The sequence below is a fragment of the Engystomops pustulosus genome, chromosome 5 (genome assembly GCF_040894005.1).
Source record: "Engystomops pustulosus chromosome 5, aEngPut4.maternal, whole genome shotgun sequence".
NCBI classification, from domain to species: domain Eukaryota; kingdom Metazoa; phylum Chordata; class Amphibia; order Anura; family Leptodactylidae; genus Engystomops; species Engystomops pustulosus.
The window spans coordinates 49,826,500-49,846,424 of NC_092415.1; positions in this window are offsets into that span (position 1 = coordinate 49,826,500).

A 19,925-nucleotide genomic window follows, 5' to 3' on the forward strand; every position below is an offset into this window, starting at 1 on the left:
AGCCACAACACTTTATAAATACATGTGCAACAGTTTGCACTAAAAAAAAACATGCAAAGTCAGACAAAAAGGCAAAAAGTGGGAGAATTATTACCCAGCCACTTCTCAAGGGCACACGCCCATCAAAATGATACCCCGGTGGTTTTGAATATTTAAGTATAGATCAATAAGAAATGAATGCATGTAGGTTTATATAGATGTGTATTTTTCTTAACCCCTTAACGCCGAAGCCACTTTTCACCTTCCTTTTCACCCCATTTTTTCAAATCTGCCCTGTGTCACTATAAGTGGTTATAACTTTGAAACACTTTAACATATCCAAGTGAGTTTAAAATTGTTTTCTCGTGACACTTTGTACTTCATGTTAGTTGAAAAATTTTGGTGGTATGTTTTGCATTTATTTATGAGAAAATCAGATATTTGGTGAAAATTTGGAAAAATCTCTATTTTCAAACTTCCACACATAGTCATAACCGCAAAAAAACGTAATAACTAACATTCACCGAATGTCTACTTTATGCCTCTGTGGTTTTTTATGCATACTCTCCTGCTATTGAGGGACCTGCTCAGGTTTCAAGTCACTTAGAGAGACCTAAATAAAAGTAAAACCCCATAAATTACCCCATTATAGAAACTATACCCCTCAACGTACATAGAACAACTTTTATGAAGTTTGTTAACCCTTTAATTGTTTTACAGGAGTTAAAACAAAATGGGATGCAATTTTGAAAGTAATTTTTTTTTTGGCTAAATTAATGTGTTTTTCATAAAATGTACAAATTCTCAGTGGATAAAATACCAAAACGATCCACAAAATTTGATACCCAATCCCTCCCGCGTATAACAATACCCCATATGTGGTGGTAACCTGCTGCATGGGCACACGCCAGGGCATCGAAGGGAAGATGCGCCATTAAGAGCAGATTATGCATTGCCACCTTTTATTGGCTATACAATCTTTATCTTTTTGGCAATTTGGACATATAAGGGCTTATTTTCTGCAACATGAGATGCACGGGGTTCGTACACCGTACACTAAAAATACTATATTATCTTTATTCTACAGATCACTACAATTATGGTGATACCTCATTTATATAGTTTTTCATTTATTTTTGCAATTTTACTGGAAAAAAACGAATATATAGAGGAAATCTCATTTATTTTTGCATCGCCATATTTTCGGAGACGTAACTTTAATATTTTTTGGTTTACAGAGCTAGCTTAGAGTTTATTTTTTATGTGTTGAGATGTCCTTTCAAGTGGTACCATTTTGGCACACATAACTTTTTTTGATGACTTTTTAGAACATTTTTGTGAAGAGATTTTGTGAAAAATTTACATTTTTGGTGAGTTTTTCGTGTTTTGTTTTAACGGCGTTCACTGAGTGGGCCTAATAATGTTTGTGAGTTATTGTATGGATTGTTATGGACGCGGCAATACCAAATATGTGGGGGGGGGGTTCGATTTTGTGGGGTTTTTACTTTATTACATGTGTATACGGAATGTTTGTATTTAGGGGACTTTAACTTTATTAAATTAATTTTTTTTTTTATTAAAAAATGTTTTTACTCAATGTTTTTAACTGTTATTAATTACTTTTACAGGTTAGCTTGAACAAGCGATCCACTGATCGCTTGTTCAAGCTCTTTTTCACCTTACACAGTGTAATACAGATGTGTATTACACCAGAAGGCAGGACACGGTTCCAGGAAGAGGATCGCACAGCTCCAGACACTGGCAGTCCTGGGGCTGCGATCCTTGTCAAATGCTCCTTGCACGCCACGGTCAGCACAACCGTGGCATGTCAGGGGTTAACACCCGCAATCAGAGAAATCTCCGATCGCGGGTGTTAGAGCCGGGTGTCGGCTATAATATATAACCGACACCGGCAGTACTATTGCAGACACAATGCAGTACTATTACGTCAAATGTCGGTAAGGGGTTTAAGTCTGAAGTGAAAAAAAATTCTAAAATTTAGGGGTTTTTTACATCTAAAAAACTATTATACAGGCAGTGCCCAGGTTACATACAAGATAGGTTCCGTAGGTTTGTTGAATTTCTATGTAAGTCGAAACTGTATATTTTATAATTGTAGATTCAGACAAAAAATCTTTTTGCCCCAGTGACAATTGTAGTTTACAATTTTTTGTTGCAATTAGACCAAAAATTATCAATAAAACTTTATTACAGACACCTCACAGGTGATTATTGCAGTCTGGGACTAAAGTAAAGCATCCAGAAAGCTTCACCAGAGGTCACAGGGGGCAATGGGGTCCGTCTTTAACTAGGGGTTGTCTGTAAGTTGGGTGTTATTAAGTAGGGGACCGCCTATATTGTCTAGGATGTCAAGACAACCCCCGCACACTTACAGTGGGGGACATTTATCGAGACTTTCTATTTATTTGGTGGACAAGCCCTAAAAAAATTGCAACAGCTAGTGAACCACCAGTAATCTTCCCCAAGTGGGCTTGAAGAGGGGTGCGGCTGGTGGCCTGAAAGTTTGCAGGATAAAGCAAAATAACGAATTATCCACCACTTCTGATGTAGTGTCCTGATGTATCCGCTGCTGGGGGGGGGGCAAGGCCTCCATCATACGCCCTAGATACAGTAGATACAGTCTTGCACAAAAGATACTTTCCACACTATAATGGATTTTCCCTTTTTATGTTGTGACAAGTCATGCTAGTCTCTTTGCATTACCTAACATGCACTGTTCTCAGATAATAGTTAATGATACAAACATTACATGTTTTATTCAGTGGAACAGAAGTAGCTTGAATAATAAATGTTCACTATTATTATATCTATAATCATTTATTTAATTAGTTGGCATTTTAATGTACATTTCCCTTCCATTTTAAGATATTCTAAAATATTATTACATTTATACATTTTTGTAATAATCCAACAGCTATAAAAAGATTGTTTAGTATTAGTGCAAAGCAACAATTCATGTGACGTGGGTGGAGGTGGATATACATATTACCGTAAATGAAGAGAAATAGAAGAAATACTTCCAGTAGTGTGGAAGAGCACTTGTTTCGAGCGTTCCCATATTTTACACATTACCCCTAAATGCTGATGTTGGTGGCAGAGCTGCACCAGCACTGGGCATACCTGGGCAAGTGCTGGGGCCCAGAGCTGCTGGGGGCCCACATAAGGAATACATAGGTGAGAGGGGGCTATACCTAATGAATCCATAGCGAGTGAGGGGGGTTTTATATAAAATAACCATATGGGGCTGTTTGGTATGATAAACTACAGGATATTTTAGGGGGCAGGAGATTGAATTTTTAAAGCTGCAAAGGGCACTGCGTGCACTGCAAAGGGGCCTACTGAGGCTCTGTTCCCCAGGGGCTTACTGAAACCTAGACCTGGTTGATGAAGCGCTACATTAATATAGAGTTCTTATGATAAGAAATTATGCATTATGGTAAATGTCAATGTAAGTCATACAATTACACTAAGAAAATGATTTGGAAAATGTACAATTATCTGATTAAGGATTTCAAAATAAGCACAACTCACAGAGTAAGTGGTAAAATGAAATAACCATGGTCAGATTTCTATCCACTGGAAATAAACAATTAAACTTTCTAAAGAGTGATAGCAAGCAGAGATACAGAAAAACATGATGAATTGATACAGAAAGTATGATGGAAAATTTAATAACTTTTCATTAAACAAACAATAGCATTTATTTGTTGAAATGGGAATAGCCCTTTAATATTGGTCCATCAATCCAATAGGTGGACAATCCAGAAATTAATCACTTTTTTGGTGATTTAATTGTGAATTATGAATAAACCTTGTGTATTAATTGCTAGAAAATAGGGTTGTTCCCCACTCTTGTATATGCTGCAGACTCACCTGTCCTGGCTTCAGTCCCCCAGCAGAATGCCGTGCATGCGCGTCCCCGTCTCCTAGGAAATTTAAAGCGCCAGCGCACCGCTGATTGGTGCGCTGGCTGAACAGTCTCCTTATAATTCGGCACTTCCCTTCCTGCTTTGCCAGATCTTTGTGTGCCTATGCCATTGTGAAAGCTCCCATGCGATATTCCTGCGTTCCTGTGTGTTCCTGCATTCCTCTCTGTTCCCGCGTATCCTGTGTTCCTGCTCCTGAGTTCCCGTGTCCTGCATTCCTGTGTGCCTGTGTTCCCATTCCCATCTGCCAGGACCTCCAGTTGCTGACCCCAGATTGGACTTGACCTTGCATCTCTGCCACCTGCCCTGACCCTGTGCCTGGACCTGACCACGAGACTGTCTTCTGCTAAGGTACCTCGACCTCGGCTGCCACCACGGGCTAGTCACACCTGTGGAACGACCTGGTGGTACCCTGCCACAGCGAGACCATCCCGCTTTGCGGCGGGCTCTGGTGAAGACCAGGTGCCACTTAGACTCCGGTCCCAGGTGTCAACTAGTACCATCTCCCGCTGTGGTCTGAAGGATCCACCGTTCCTAATTCCTGACAAGGGTAGCAAGGAACCTCCTGCCAGAAGATATTGGTATAACCTCCTTTGGCAAATAAAACAGAATGAACGAATTGGATTTATTAATAAAGTGTCAATAGAGAAATGGAAAAGAATAATTTTTTTTTTTTCTTTGGTTTTGTTTTTTTTTTTACCTGGTAAGGGAAGAACGGATGGTAGATAAGGACAGAAGGTACATTATAGAGTCATGGGAAATTTCCTATATTGCAAATAATTACATATTTTTACAGTTTGTATGGAAAATATTTCCATTGTATTAGTAAGATCAAAAAAAATTTTTTTTGCTCATTAATGTACACTCTGCACCACATCTTAACATGAAAAAGCAGATATTTTTTGCTAAATTATTAGACAAGAAAAATGAAGCTATCATATGGTCATAATTATTCAGACCCTTTGCTCAGTGTTGAGTGGAAGCGGCTTTTGAGCTAGTACAGCCATGTGTCTTCTTGGGAGTGATGTAAGTTTTTAGGGGCTTCTGTCAGCATACTCTGCCATAAAGCCCAGACTGGTGGAGTGCTGAAGTGATAATTGGCTTGGGGCTCTTCTTTAACTCTATCACCAAGGCTCTTCTTGCACGATCTAATGTGATCTGAAATGCACTCTGAGGTGGGAGGTGTTAGGGTGTATTCAGAGGACCATCGTGGGGATGTAGATATGGCTGCAAGCTTGCAACCATATATATGTCCCCATAGATGGCAATAGGCAATAGGATCCCCGTCGTGTGCCATGCATCCCAATGGAGAGGGGAAAGGTGCACAGCACTCCCCCCTCCTCCTCTCCAGCACATATCCCATAGAGGGATACGTTAGTGTGAATGCACCCATATATAGACAGGTGTGTTCCTTTATCAATCAAGTCCAATCAGTTTAATTTAGCACAGTTGGACTCCAATAAAGGAGTAGAACAATCTCAAAGAGGATCAGAAGGAAATGGACAGCATGTGAGTTAAATGTGAGTGTCGCTGCAAAGGGTCTAAATACTTATGGCCATGTGATATTTTAGTGTTTCTTGTTTAATAAATTAGCAATATCTACATTTATGTTTTTTTAATATCAAAATGGGGTGCAGAATATACATTAATGAGCAAAAAAAAAGAATGAAACAAAGAGTTAAAAATTTAAAGGGACTGAATACAGTAATTTACGTACCCACTGTGTGCAATGGATTTGTGTAGTGACTGAACAGCACATCTCTAAGTACATATTAGACCTGTTTAATAAAATAGATGAATCTTATTTTGAAAACCCGGCTTATGTATGTATTTAATATTTTACACAGTGACAAGAATAAGCTGTTTTGGTGGGGCTCAGGCCACAAGGAAACTTTTAGAAGACCTGTTCTACTGCATAGGCTACACTGTGTAGTTAGTGAGTCCAGATCTGCAATAAGCTTGTTAGTGGATATTTGATTCAGGTTATTGCACAGGGGCATATGGTGAATGATCAGAAGATCGATGTACTGATGACACTAGTATCTTATCACATGACTCATCTCCTACTATATATTATGATCTAATACATTTTTATTGAGTGGGTTTTAAGGTATTAACAGTAATGTCAGCCGACTACAATACACATTTATAAACGAAAATAAAATGATATCAGCATTCGCACAGTTATTTGGTTAGTGAAATAGCACAGAAAGCAATTTACAAGCCATTCATTCAGCTGCAAAAACCTGCCAGCATAAGACACATTCCAGCGAGCACCAGGCTTTAAAAGAAGTTTGTATTATGTTCTCTTTGGAACTTTCATGTTAGAATGTAAAATGTAACAAATATACTTTTTTCTGTTTGGATGTAGGTTTTTTTTTGTTTGTTTTTTTTTCATGCCATTGTTTGACTTTTACTTTAATGAAGTTTAACCATCTCTTCAGAAATGTGTAACACATGCCTTTGCTTGGGGACTCCGGAGCTAAGACTTCTGCCAACCTGAATACACAAAAATTTCATGTAGTTTACATCCATGGCAGGACATGGAGCAATAGACTCCCTCTTTCACCATTTGGACCGTAAGTGTGCATTAAAGGATCCTGAGTAAGGGATATACAAGAGTGTGCCAGGGTCAAGAAAAGATAAATCATGTCTCTACCTTGAATGGAGCAGCTCCCTTCAATGTAATTCCTGATCATACAGAAGGTCTTTCTGCTTCACTATCTTTGCATCTTGTCTGTATAGTGTAAAACCTGGTTAGACTGGATAAGAGATCACAAATGTAGGTAAGGGAAGATATTTACCTCATTGTAGAGATTGGTCCACTTTTAATAAAGGCTGTGGGGCTTATTTACTAAGGGCATCGCAGGCGCATTTTTGGGGATCACGGCAGGGATTGTGTCGCACGCGATCGGATTTTGGTGCATCGGCGCTGGCTTTCATGAGACTTTGAACTTTGAAATTGTGATGCAAGCCAAGTACTTAAATTCACCAGGAAGAAGAAAGTGAACTCCGGCAGACCTGAGCGGGGAAGCGACACATGCAGGATATCGGGCACACAATTGTAGTGAATCGAAGCAGAGTTCATCCTCGTCGGACATTCCGGATCCGGGATCACGCAGGGTAAGTAAATGTGCCCCTGTGAGTTAGTTTTCTGTCCGGCTTTGCACATTTTTTTCAGTGCAAACTATTTGCAGAGGTATTTAAAAAGTCTCCGTGCCACATTTGTTTTGCACGTGACCGTTTTGTGGCGCATCTTCACTATTTTTCATGCGACACAAATTTCTGTAATGAAAGGGGCATTCTAGTGCTGAGTCGGACTATGCTCTACATTTACAACGGGCAGCAGAAATTCTGAATCTGGCGCAATCTGCACACTACAGAGGCAAACTGCATAAAGTGCAGTTTGCACTGTTTTTAGTAAATGTTGGTCATTATCTTTGCAGTCATCAAGGGGCAAATGTATCATTGGGAAGTATCTTACATGTGTCTTAAGATCTCCTGATTATATTTGCTTAGATAGTCTGATAAATGTGGTGCATGTGTTTACAGTGGATATGCAACATTTCAGTTAAAAAGTTGAACAAAAGTCACAAATTTGGTGCAACTACACATGGAGGGAATTGTAGTTGATTTATATATATGCAACTTTTCTCATTAAATTTATGTATCTAGCACATCTGGACTCACATGGAAAATTTGGTGCCCTAGGTTGTCTAAAGTGAAAAGTGAAGATTTTGAAGATAAAAAGCTGACATATCTGCAGCAATACATTTCTTCCATAGAGTCTTGTAAAGTTATAATGATTTTACTAAATTCTCATATGTGATCCCCCCCTTTAAAAACAAACAGACCTATGCCCAAATTGTGTTACTTAACTTTTTCTTTCCAAAGTTATGGTATTTTCCAATCTGAAAGTGTTAGAAAAAAATCTTTCTCACAAGACGGGTAGTGGGTGGAAACTAATGTCTTCCTGTATCTGCGGTCAAGCTGTGTCCAATTAGTTTGCCCATAGACCACATGATGCCTTCTGTTCTCTCTCAAAGTAATTTAGCAGTAAAACTAGTGAGATTCCTACAGGTAAATCCACTGAGCACTGTATAGTATACATAAAGAAAGTATGGTAAGTAGCCTTGTACTCCTGCTGCATGGAACATGTAATAAGTGGTAGAAATCATTAGTGCATGAGGTGTATTGCCTGTGCAGTATAAGCACCAAGGGTTAACTGCTTACAAAGCAGAGTACAAGTTAGGGGAAGGGCTGCAGCATGAGGAGAGAGACAAAGAGAAAGTTCTGTAGAATCACAGACTGGGATGGAGAGACTGATAGGGAACAAGGGAAATCTTGTATCTCACTATTCTGTGTAGGATACATCGGTATCCATAGTCTTGTACATACTCAGCCCTGCTACATACACTCAGAGCGCAGTTACATAATCTCCTCCTCTGTAAGCAGCCCCTCTCCTCCCATGGATCCGTACAGTTTGTTTACAAGACGGACTCCAGGGCTTGTCAGCACAGGCAGACAAAAGAGCTACTTCAGCATTAAGTTAATCTGAGGGGCATAGCAAATAAACTGCTGGATATAGGTAACAAAGATAATAGGCAAAGTTGTTCTACATGCAAAGAGCTACCATACATACTCGAGTATAAGCCAAGACCCCTAATGTTACCACCCAAACCTGGGAAAACTATTGACTCGAGTATAAGCCGAGGGTGGGAAATGCATTGGTCACAGCCTCCCACCAGTATATAGCCAGCAAGCTCAGTAGTATATATCCATCCAGCTCCCAGTAGTATTTAGCCAGCCTGTCCGATGTAGTATACAGCTAGCCAGCCCCTAGTAGTATACAGCCATCCCCTAGTAGTATACAGCCAGCCCCTAGTAGTATAGAGCCAACCAGCCCCTAGTAGTATACAGCCAGCCCCTAGTAGTATACAGCCAGCCCCTAGTAGTATAAAACCTGTCCCAGTAGTATACAGCCAGCCCCTAGTAGTATACAGCCTGCCAGCCCCCAGTAGTATACAGCCTGCCAGCCCCCAGTAGTATACGGCCTGCCAGCCCCCAGTAGTATAGAGCCAGTCTGCCCCCAGTTGTATACAGCCAGCCAGCCCCTAGTAGTATACAGCCAGCCAGCCCCTAGTAGTATACAGCCAGCCTGCCCCCAGTAGTATACAGCAAGCCTGCCCCCAGTAGTATACAGCCAGCCAGCCCCCTAATAGTTTACAGCCTACTCACCCTCCGATGCTCGGCGGCGCTCCCCGATGTCCCCGATGTCGGCTCGTCTTCTTTCTTCTGCGCGCCTCCTCTTCTTTCTTCTGTCTTCTTTAACTGCCGGAATGGACGCGGCCATGTTTTTTTCCAGCAAGCGCATATTATGACGCGGCCACTGCTGACGTCATATTATGTGCCAGCCGGCAGTTAAAGAAGACAGAAGAAAGAAGAGGAGCCGCGCGGAAGAAAGAAGACGAGCCAAGCCAACATTGGGGACATCGGGAAGCCGCGTGGAGCATCAGGAAGCCGGAGGGTAAGTATATACTTGTTTGTTTTTTTTTAAATAGACTTGTGTATAAGCTTATATGCATGTATATATACGGCATTTGATTTCTGAAAAACAAAAAAACTTTACAGTTGTTCTTTAACTGCATATATTGTAGATATTGTATTTTCCATGTGGAAATGTTGTTGCATTGTACTGTAGCACCCAAGTGAATATTATTTGGAAAAAGTTATGTACACAGTGGGGAGATTTATCAGAAGTGTCTGTGAACAAAATTGTTGCCAATGGCAACCATTAAGATCTCAGCTTTCATTTTATAAACTGTTGTGGGAAAAGCAGAGTTCTGATTGGTTGCCATGAGCAACTTGAACAGTTTGTCTCTCAGGCATATCTGATAAATCTCCACCAATTCATTTTTTTCAGGTGGAAATTGTTAGGAAATATACTGTACAACAAGTTTTTACTAAAATTCATGTCAGTAGTTATGACCACATCACATTATCATTATCTGTAGTTGTAGTTGGATGAGAAGAGTCCACATATCCAAGATAAAAACTACGACAAAAGATAAAACAACACCCTTTCAGTTCTTAATGGGCTCTGTAGATGTGTGCAAGATACTGGCATGTCATTTATCCATGGATGTGGTAAACAAATCACTAAATGAAACCCTTCTCTCTATAGCAGCTCATAGTGTGTTTTATAAGATACAAGGGGGCTGTGTGCAACTGAATTGTCATGTGACTCTTCTAGAGGCAGCTTTCTAATAAGAGGCTTAAAGGGACTGGCTGATAGGAGAAGTTGCACACACCCAGAGAAGGAACTACTTCCATAAATAACCAGCAAATGAGTAAGGACATTCAGACTACTATTTAAGGCTTAGGTAGTTATCCCCTATCCACATGATAGGGGATAACAAGCTGATAAGGGAAGTTCTGGCTGCTGGGATCCCAAGGATCAGTAGAGATCCAGAGAAGGGGGCACTGGGTCACTAATGGGTAGAGCAGCTGGACAGGAATGTGTCTTGATGCTCCATCCAGTACTATGGGAGTGTCAGAAAGTGCTGAGCACAGCGTTTGGTTATCTCTGGCACTGTTCTTGAAGGTGAACGGCCTAGCACTGTCTTTGGCAATTTCTGACACTCTCATAGAATTGAATAGAGTGGCAAAACACATGTTTGTTATTAGTGAGAACCTTGTTATCCCCTTTCCTACCTAAGTTGGCACAACACCTTAAATGGTGTGTACACCACATCTATGTCTACATCTATGGGGCATGTGATGATTGCTGGGAAGTAATTTCAGCATATAAAGTGCAGGTATAGCCAAGCAATTGGCTCATGCCACATTCCGCTGTGATGCACTATATGTGATGTGATGTGTATATGTGATGTGTATGTGATGTGATGCACCCATCTAGCTTCAACATAAAAACAAATGAAATATAATAAATATAACAAGTATCTTTTGGTAAAATGTCATCAGTTGTGGAGATGAAAACCTGTTGATTAAACAGAAGGAAGCGATATATTGAAATGAAATTTCTTCTGCCAATTGATGAAATATTTAGATTTATTTTTATTGCTTTATAAGAGGTCTTTAAAGTGATTTCTTGTGTGCTCTTCTTCCTCAAGGTGCAATTGCGGTTTTTGTTTTCTTGCCATTTGTTTTCCGCATGTTGATTTGATCACTTTTTCTTGCTAATTTATCATTTTTCCATATGCCAGTGTGTGGTTTAAAGAAGAGAACAACGTTCCCTCAGGAAGATATCATCATAAAGGTAAAAATGCAGATTTTATATCATATGAAAATATTACCATAATACCATTTTACTATGTGTTTCTGACATCTATCTAAACAAATCTGCAGACAAGATGATGGTATTACAGATACTGAACAAGATTCCCATGTAGCTATAAACTAATCTCTACAATGTAAGTGCAAGCATCAACGCGTTTCCACACAGTGCACCTTAGTCATCTGAGTATAAAACAATCTGGCTATTTTTATCTTTGCTATTTTTGTTAACATGTTTCCCAAAAAACAAGAAAAATGGACCATTAGGGGAACTTCCATATGCATAATCCATAGCACAGATACCTGAATAAGTTCAGACACTTTATTTTCATCCTTAGTTTTACATGCAGTAAGTTGGTTTCAATATTTCTCATTCGTAAAGTTACTTTAACTCGATAATAAAGCGCACATTTAATATTGAAGACAAGAAGTACGACTCGAAATGTGAATGTTCCAGCTGAGCAAATCTGAAGCGGCTAAGATCTATTGCTTTATGTAAATAAGAGTAGATCCAGCTGGGGAGACGGAAATACTCTGCAATATTGTCACATAAATGTGATGGATACCGGAGCTGTAGTACTGAACCGAAATGCACCCGGCTTCAATCATGGGACATTTCTGACACCATAAGGTGAAATTTTTACTTTCTAGGGGTGAAGCATAGTTTTACTTAAACATGAGCATATGCTTCAACTCTATAATAGGAAGATATTTGGGAATCGATCATCAAGACGTTATGACTTCCATGAGTCCATCATCATCAGAAGACATATGGAGAGCACTGCTGCATTCAAGTATATTTTTTGTATGTTTTAAAAAACAGTCTAAAAATTGTATTGAAAAGTCAGTTCAGCCTTGAACTCCCCCCCACCCCCCTTCTACCACTGGAGTAACGTGACAACCTTATTCAGAGCAAAGATTTTATCCATTTATTATATAATGAGATATGATACCAGGTAACAGGTCCAAAGAGTGAGTTAGCAATACCGCAAGGCTCAAGGACTTTAGATTTTTTGTCATTTGTCATTCTGGGTAAAACTAAGAAGTGCATACCTACCACATAAAGGGTTAACAAACTTCCTTAAAGGAAACCAGCACATTACAACTTCACTAAACATTGACACTTCTGGGTAGCTCTCAGCCGCATTTTATGTTTTATGCATGTAATCCTTATGAATGTGGTAATAAACTTAATAAACCTTTATCTTTATTTAAATTAAGGGGCGTAACCAGAGCCTCTCCAAGCTCCTAGGTCTCTGGCTACTAAATGCCACTTTGAAGCACTTGTGAACCTCCTCTCTGCTCCCTCAGCCCTCCCCCTCATGCTGTCTGCAAAAGTATTGCGAGAGCCCAGGCATTACATACAGTACTCATTGCTGGCGCAAGTTTGGCGAGGTTGGAGCACAAAAGGATGCAAGGAGGTGGGTCGCAAGGGCTTTTTGATTTTTTTTTTATTTCTAAAGCTTTATAAAGCTGCGAGACAAATCATATTTTCTAGTGGCACAATTTAATATTCTAGAAAAGGGGAGGAGGAACCCCGGCATTCCAGGGACCCTTCCCGTCATCCATGCCAATCCGTTTTATCATGTTATTTGTATATCTTTAATAAAAAGAATCTTTGATTTTACCTACCGGGATCGAAGTTTACTTTTGAGCCGGAGTTCCTCCTCCCCTTTTCTTGATTAAGTGCCTCCTGTGAAGCGGGCGATATCCGAGCTTGAGTTCACTTCTCCATTAATCCACTGCGTCTCAGGTGAGCTGACAGAACTGTTTTCTTTGTACAATTTAATATTCTGTGCCATGTACTTGGAAGCTGTAAAAAAATCTCCTTAATTTTTTGGATCAGTATAATCACTGAGATACCAAATTTATATGGTTAAATTATGTCTAAATGCCTTTAAAAAATGCCTTGCATCACCATATTCTGATATGCATAACTTTTTCATACTTCAGTACACAGAGCTGTGTAAGGGGTCATTGTTTGTGGGATAGGATGATGTTTCATTGATAACATTTTGAAAATTGTTATACATTTTATAAAAAAATGTATTGGTGTCTCATCACTTATACAATATACTGCAATACAACTGTATATTTATGGCAATCGCCAAAGGGTTAAAAATCATGCCAACATGTGCTCGCTTCGGCAGCATATATACTAAAAAAAAAATCATGCCAACATAAAGCTGACATTTGGTAAATTATTATGTTAGTTATTTGGGTGGTATGACAATCTACCTGAAAAGCAAAAGATTTTGAGCTTTTAAATGGCAAATTTTTCAGAAACAGATCAATCTAAATTTTCAACTAACATAAAATACATTGTAATAAACAAATTACACAGTACTGTTTATGTAACCAGAAATAGCAATAAAAAGTTATAGTAACTGTAATAGTTTTTCCACTATTCAAAAGCTCTTGGGATGTAGAACAACTTTGCCTATTATCTTTGTTACCTATATGCAGCAGTTTCCTTCCTCCCCCTGATAAGCCTGTAAGTCTGTAGATTGTTTATAGTTTATCAGTCAGTTTCATGGGAGGGGAGGGACTGCTGCTCCCTGCTCACAGAGGAGGTCATGTAACAGAGCTCTCTTTGTGTATGAAGCAGAGCTGGAGGTGTTCAGAACTGTGGATACAGATGTCTCCTGCAAAAGTGAGGTACAAGATCTCATCTGTTCCCTCCATCCCAGTTTGTGATTCTACAGAACTTTCTGTCTCTTTCTCTCTCTCTCTGCACCTCATGCTGCTTCCTTCCCTCCACCTTGTCATCGGCAATTTGTGCACTATTAACCCTTAGTGCTTACGCAGCACAGGCTATAGACTTCATGTAACTGGTGTACTTATGATTTTTACCACTTATTACATGTTCCCTGTTCCTTTATGCCAGGCTGGTCAACATATACATCCTATATGTGCACTGTGCAGTATTCAGTGGATTTACTTGTGGGAAACTAAATGGATTTAAAGGGAACCTACCACCATGAAACTAACTATAAAGGTAGATTGGGTTATAGATACATCTGTAGGATATGAGCATAGCCCTTTTAAGTGCTATTCCTCACATCTCCTCTATCTTTTGATAACTTTCATTTCGCTAATATGTAAATTTTCTAAAGAGGCTACTGGGACGTGGAGTATCCAGAGCTGAGGCTACATAGCAGGGCTACTCCATGCCCCAGTAGCCTCCCTGATCCTCCTACCATATGACTTTGGTGTGCAGCTCCTCATAGCTTAGTGTCCTCGTCCGCCAAGCCAGTCACTGCTCAGAAGCTGGAACCACTGTGCATGCTATCCTCACGTCCTACAGATGTATAGGTAGATCCGGGTACTACTAACCTAGCCAAAAATATAACAACAAACAAAAATCTACAGTATACCTGTGCTGGTGAAATGTCAACTATGGTTGATCACGCCATGAATTGTGGTAAAAATTCTGCCGCTACCAAAACACTATGGCAGTGATGGCTAACCTATGGCACTGGTGCCAGAGGTGGCACTCTGAGCCCTTTCTGTGGGCACTCAGGCCATCACCAGAGAGGACTCCATGTATCTTCCTGCAGTCCCAGACAGCCCAGGACTTGCTGTGCACAGAGGTATTTTAAAGTGACAGCTCTACCTGGGGCTATTTCCTGCTTTATTGGTGTCCTCAGGTGCTGGTATCAATGAAAACTGTGACAGAGAAGGCAGTATAAATCACAAATGTTGTAGTTTGGGCACTCGGCCTCTAAAAGGTTTGCCATCACTGCACTATGGTATAACTGATATACACTGGGAACAGCCCTAAGCAGTCCATCAATATCTAGAGCTATATTGGTATGTATGGGTATGGGCTGGCTATGTTCAGCACTTATAAGTGCCACCACATAAAGAGACAGATATCAGATTTGAAAATTGGCTTTGTCAGAAAAGTTAAAACTGGTTTTGGAGACAAGGGTTAAAGGGGTATTCCAGGAATATAAAAAGAAACCATGATACTATAAATAAATGATTATAACAAAACTCAATGTCATTAAATTACAAAATGGAGCTTAAATAGTTTGTTTCTTATGATTCACAAAATTTTATGGCCTCTCTAAAGTATGCAGAGTTACATGATCCTCTAGTTCTCAGTTACTCCTCCTCCCTCTTATGCTCTGCTCCCAGTGATGATGTAACAGACTGTTCTGCTCTGTTACCATAGTAATGATGTGTAACTGCCATCACCGCACATGATCTCACTGAGATGATGTCTAACCACAACACTGGTCATATTAAGTGCGCTACAACCAACCGACCACAGCCAAACATAGTGGTGATCACATGACCTGCCCAGGAACGTGCAGAACATATGATGTGGACATGTGACCAGTGGCCATCTTCTGTCCTGTGTATGCTCTGCTTGGAGGAAATCAATGGACTGATTAAAGGGCCAGTAGCATTTTAATTCTTCATTACAGTTTACGTCCACAGCATTTTTCTGCTAAGGCAAATAAATAACAACTAATTACATATTAGCTAATAATAATAATAATAATATAATAATAATTCTTTATTTATATAGCCCACACAGATTCTGCAGCGCTGCACAAAGCATGTCAAATCGGTCCCTGTCCCAATGGGGCTCACAATCTAAGTATGTTTTTGGAGTGTGGGAGGAAACCAGAGTACTAGGAGGAAACCCACGCAAACATGGAGAAAACATACAAAATCTTTGCATATGTTGACCTGGGTGGGATATTAAGGACCTGGATTCTGGATACTGGATGCTGATTCCTGGAATACCGCTATAAGCCTTTAGACAGTTTCAAGATATATTTGTACAAACAAACATAAATAATGGGGTCAAAAATCAATTAGCACATCTGAAAAGCAAGTATATAAACCAAGAAAAAAAGGAAAGCAGATGTGATGTAAAAGTGATCAATCTTTAATTAATACACAAATACACAAAAACGATTTATAAGTCCCACAATGGGAAAGACAAAAATAAAAGATCCCCCTAGACCCAGTTATTCAATTGAAAATGGATAATCCTATTGTAGGATGTAGCAAAAATAAGTGTAACTCGACTCAGGAAATTTTAAGGTACAAGATATAATGCTGCAAACAGTAAGTTCCCACATACAGAGAGAGCAATAGTGTAAAAAGATAAGGTTATCTACATTACCAATAGGAGTCAGACCTTGGAGGACGGGAGATCACAAATGCCCCACGCTTATCGACCATCAAGCGGCCTTCCTCAGGGGTGATATATTTGTAGAGAAACAGTTCCCCGATGTACAACTGAGGTATGAAGCATCCATTCCTGCAACCCCAATTTATTTCGTACAATCCTGTGAATATGTCATAAATATCTTAGATGGAAACACATCCTTAAGGGTAGACTGGAGGGGTGCAAGATGGGAGGACTTGCAGTAGTCTGGGTAGGAGATGAGGAAAAAAAGATGTTTCGAGATGGATGTAGTAGAAGGGGCTAAGGATGTGGCTGTGTGGTTTGAAAGATTGGGAACTCAAAGGTTACCTTGAAGCTGTCAGGATTCGGGGGTATTGGACCCACTGTACCACTGCAGATGATGACATAAGCTGACATCTAAGAGCAGAGTCTAAGTGGCACCCGGTTTTCACCAGAACCCGCCACAAAGCGGGTTGGACTTGTTGCGGCATGGTACCACGTGGACATGGATCGCAGGAGCACCCGTGACAGAAGCAGCAAACTTGTGAGACTAGGCAAAGGGTACAGCTTTAGTATTAACTGTGATTCACAGGCTTGGTGCAGAATACTTGCGATGTGGAAAGTGTAAAGGTCATACTTTCTTCATGTTGACATTTTGAAAGTGGAAATAGAAAAAGAAGGATAAATTGTACATAAGATGACTAGTAAGTGTAACTGAAAGCCTTGGGACTGGGACATGTCTCTGGCCTAGGAATAAGATAAAAAAGAACAAGACAAACACAACAACAAAGAGGGGTCGATTAACTCCTCTCTGACCTCTGGGTGACACCTAAAGAACCAAGGGAGAAGGGAGATGTGGTATATTACCTCTGCTTCCTTCTCCACTCCTCACTGCGTCGTGCGGTGCTGCCACCGGCTCTATAGACTCGGCGGTCATGTGACCGCTGGGTCTAAAGGGGTTAATCAGAGTGGCTGGGACTGATCAGACCCAGTACATCTCTAATCAACATCAGCCCTGACAGGTGGTTGTTTCCTCCTGTAAATGAGGCTCTTGTAGATGCCCCAGTTACAGGGGAAACTTATGAAACAAATAAAAATGTTTAAAAACAGTGAAAATATCCCCCATGGATCTTTTATGATCTCATGGGGGACATATAAAGTAAAAACACACACAGAAAAAACATTCAGAAAAATGCATTCACATTTCCCAATATAATAAAAAAAAATCTCTCGCTAACCAAAACTATACATATTATATATCAAAATGACCAAAATTAAATAGGGAATTCAATAATAATGTTCATTTACATTTAAAATAAAAAAAAAAAAATATGCTATTAATAAATGTGGTATAATGAGGTGTACGGTAACCCTGGTCATGTGATATCACATAGGTGCACTGCTCATTATAACACACAGCTCTGATTACGCTCTATGATATAACGAGCCGTGCACCTGTGTGACATCACATGACCATGGACAAGCTTATATCCAATGGAAGTAAAGAATGAAGCTTCCTATTTAGTGACAACAAGCAGAGATTTTGAAAACGGTAAGGTGAATGGACATGTGAAATTGATTGATATATTGGAGAATTGTATGAAATCAATTATTGCTGAAAGTGGGGAAAGCCTTTGAATATCTGGAGAGAGAGGTATGAGGAGATTCTGGATAGGGGAATGTATCAAAGATAGAGGCAGAGGTAAGGTCTACCAGGAGTAGTGTTTCTGTATTATTACATATTGGATTAGAGGATCTTCTCGGTACAAATATAGAAGTATAAATCTGTCTAATTATCTTTATAGTATAGAGATTAATTAGGCTTTGTGTAGAATGATTTTTAATATTCTGAGCTGATGCTGACCTTTCACTTCAGGGAATATAACCAGAGATCCCAGATTGAAAATTGTTGACAGCATCTGATCCCGGATTGCAGATTTAGCAGCTCTGTGAATGTATAGACGCCGCTGTCCTATTATGTCGATGGTTATCTTTGTGCTGACAAAGGTGTTGGCCTCTTACCAGAGAAAAGGTAAACCCATCAATTAAATATCTTCTGGGCATTTTCTGAAACTGTAATATATTCATTAGACAGCGGAGATCAATGATTGTGAAAGCTCCTACGCTCTGGATGTTGTAATTCACACCATGGAATGAGCCTGGTAATTAATTTTAGGTTCAGTAAAGCTATTTTTCCCATGGAGATAACATTAACAAACAAGATCAGGCCAAAAAAAAAAGTAAAACAGGATTGGAGTGACACGACGCCAGCAGAATCTGAACAGGTTTTATGTGCGGATATCTTTTATATTCACAGTTACTGCAGCTGATACAGAGATTTTATACCTGGAGATGAACTTCAGCGATGAGTTGTAAAATGAAAAGACTGGCCTATTGATCCACTGTCCTCATCATATCGGCTAAGGCAAAGACGCAAACCATAGTAAAGAATATCGAATGCTATTAGGGAAAATTGCACAATCCGAAGTATTTAATTTTATGCTTAAGAATTGCTTTGCGCCTCTAATAACAAGTAACGCTCCCTAAGCCTTGCACCAGGGTCATTAACAACTCCGATATAAAGATATAATAGGGCTTGTATTGAAGGAGTTCACTTGCTGCCGATAACAATGAGCAGCAGCCAGAAATATCCTATATGAGGTTTTAAGATATATATTTTAACATTTGAAAACAAAAATTGAATTGTTGACTTCAATTTTATTTCCATGGCTGGAATATGAACCTAAGTCATGTGATCAACCATATGCATTGCCCTAAGCCGTATAAGCTCTAATAACGGTTACATAGTTACAGAGTTATTAAGGTTGAGAAACACACAATACTACATAAAACGGATCGGCTAAAAATGGGGCGCTGACCTCCGGATTAGAATTTCAACGACAGTAGATACTGGCTCAACTCCAAAAAATGTTTATTTGCAATTAAAAAATTTATATAAAAGACTATTGATTTTATAATTGTAAATAAACATACCGAAATTAATATGTTTTTATATATACTTTTCAAAGATTAAGTCTTTTCCAATTCCAAATAAACATTTTTTAGAGTTGCCTACTGTCGTTGAAACTCTAATTCAGCGTTGGTCAGCGCTACATTTTATGTAGTACAACTAACCGGCCCAATATTCTGGGAACTGGTAATCCTTCTTGTGGCTAGAGGACCTGCAGACCGTGCCCGGATATCAAACATTGTGAAACCATTAAAAGCCTACCCCCAAAAGGGTTATATGCACAACAGCCAAGTTGGCTTATGGTGAGCACCCAATTGGGGACCTCTTCTAACATTCTTTTCAGTCTGACGTTATCATCCGAGGCGCCACCCTCTGTTTGTTGTTTTTGTTTCTTTACTAGAAAAACACAAGTCAATTAAGTCCTATCTTTAACTATACAATGCAGACACAGAGTTGGTGAAAAGCCCTATAGGAGGGACACCAATTATCCTATATGCGGCAAAAATTCCTCTCCACACACCAACTGTGGAAATCAGAATAATCCACGGATAATTCTTTCACCTCTAAAAGTCCAGCTGCT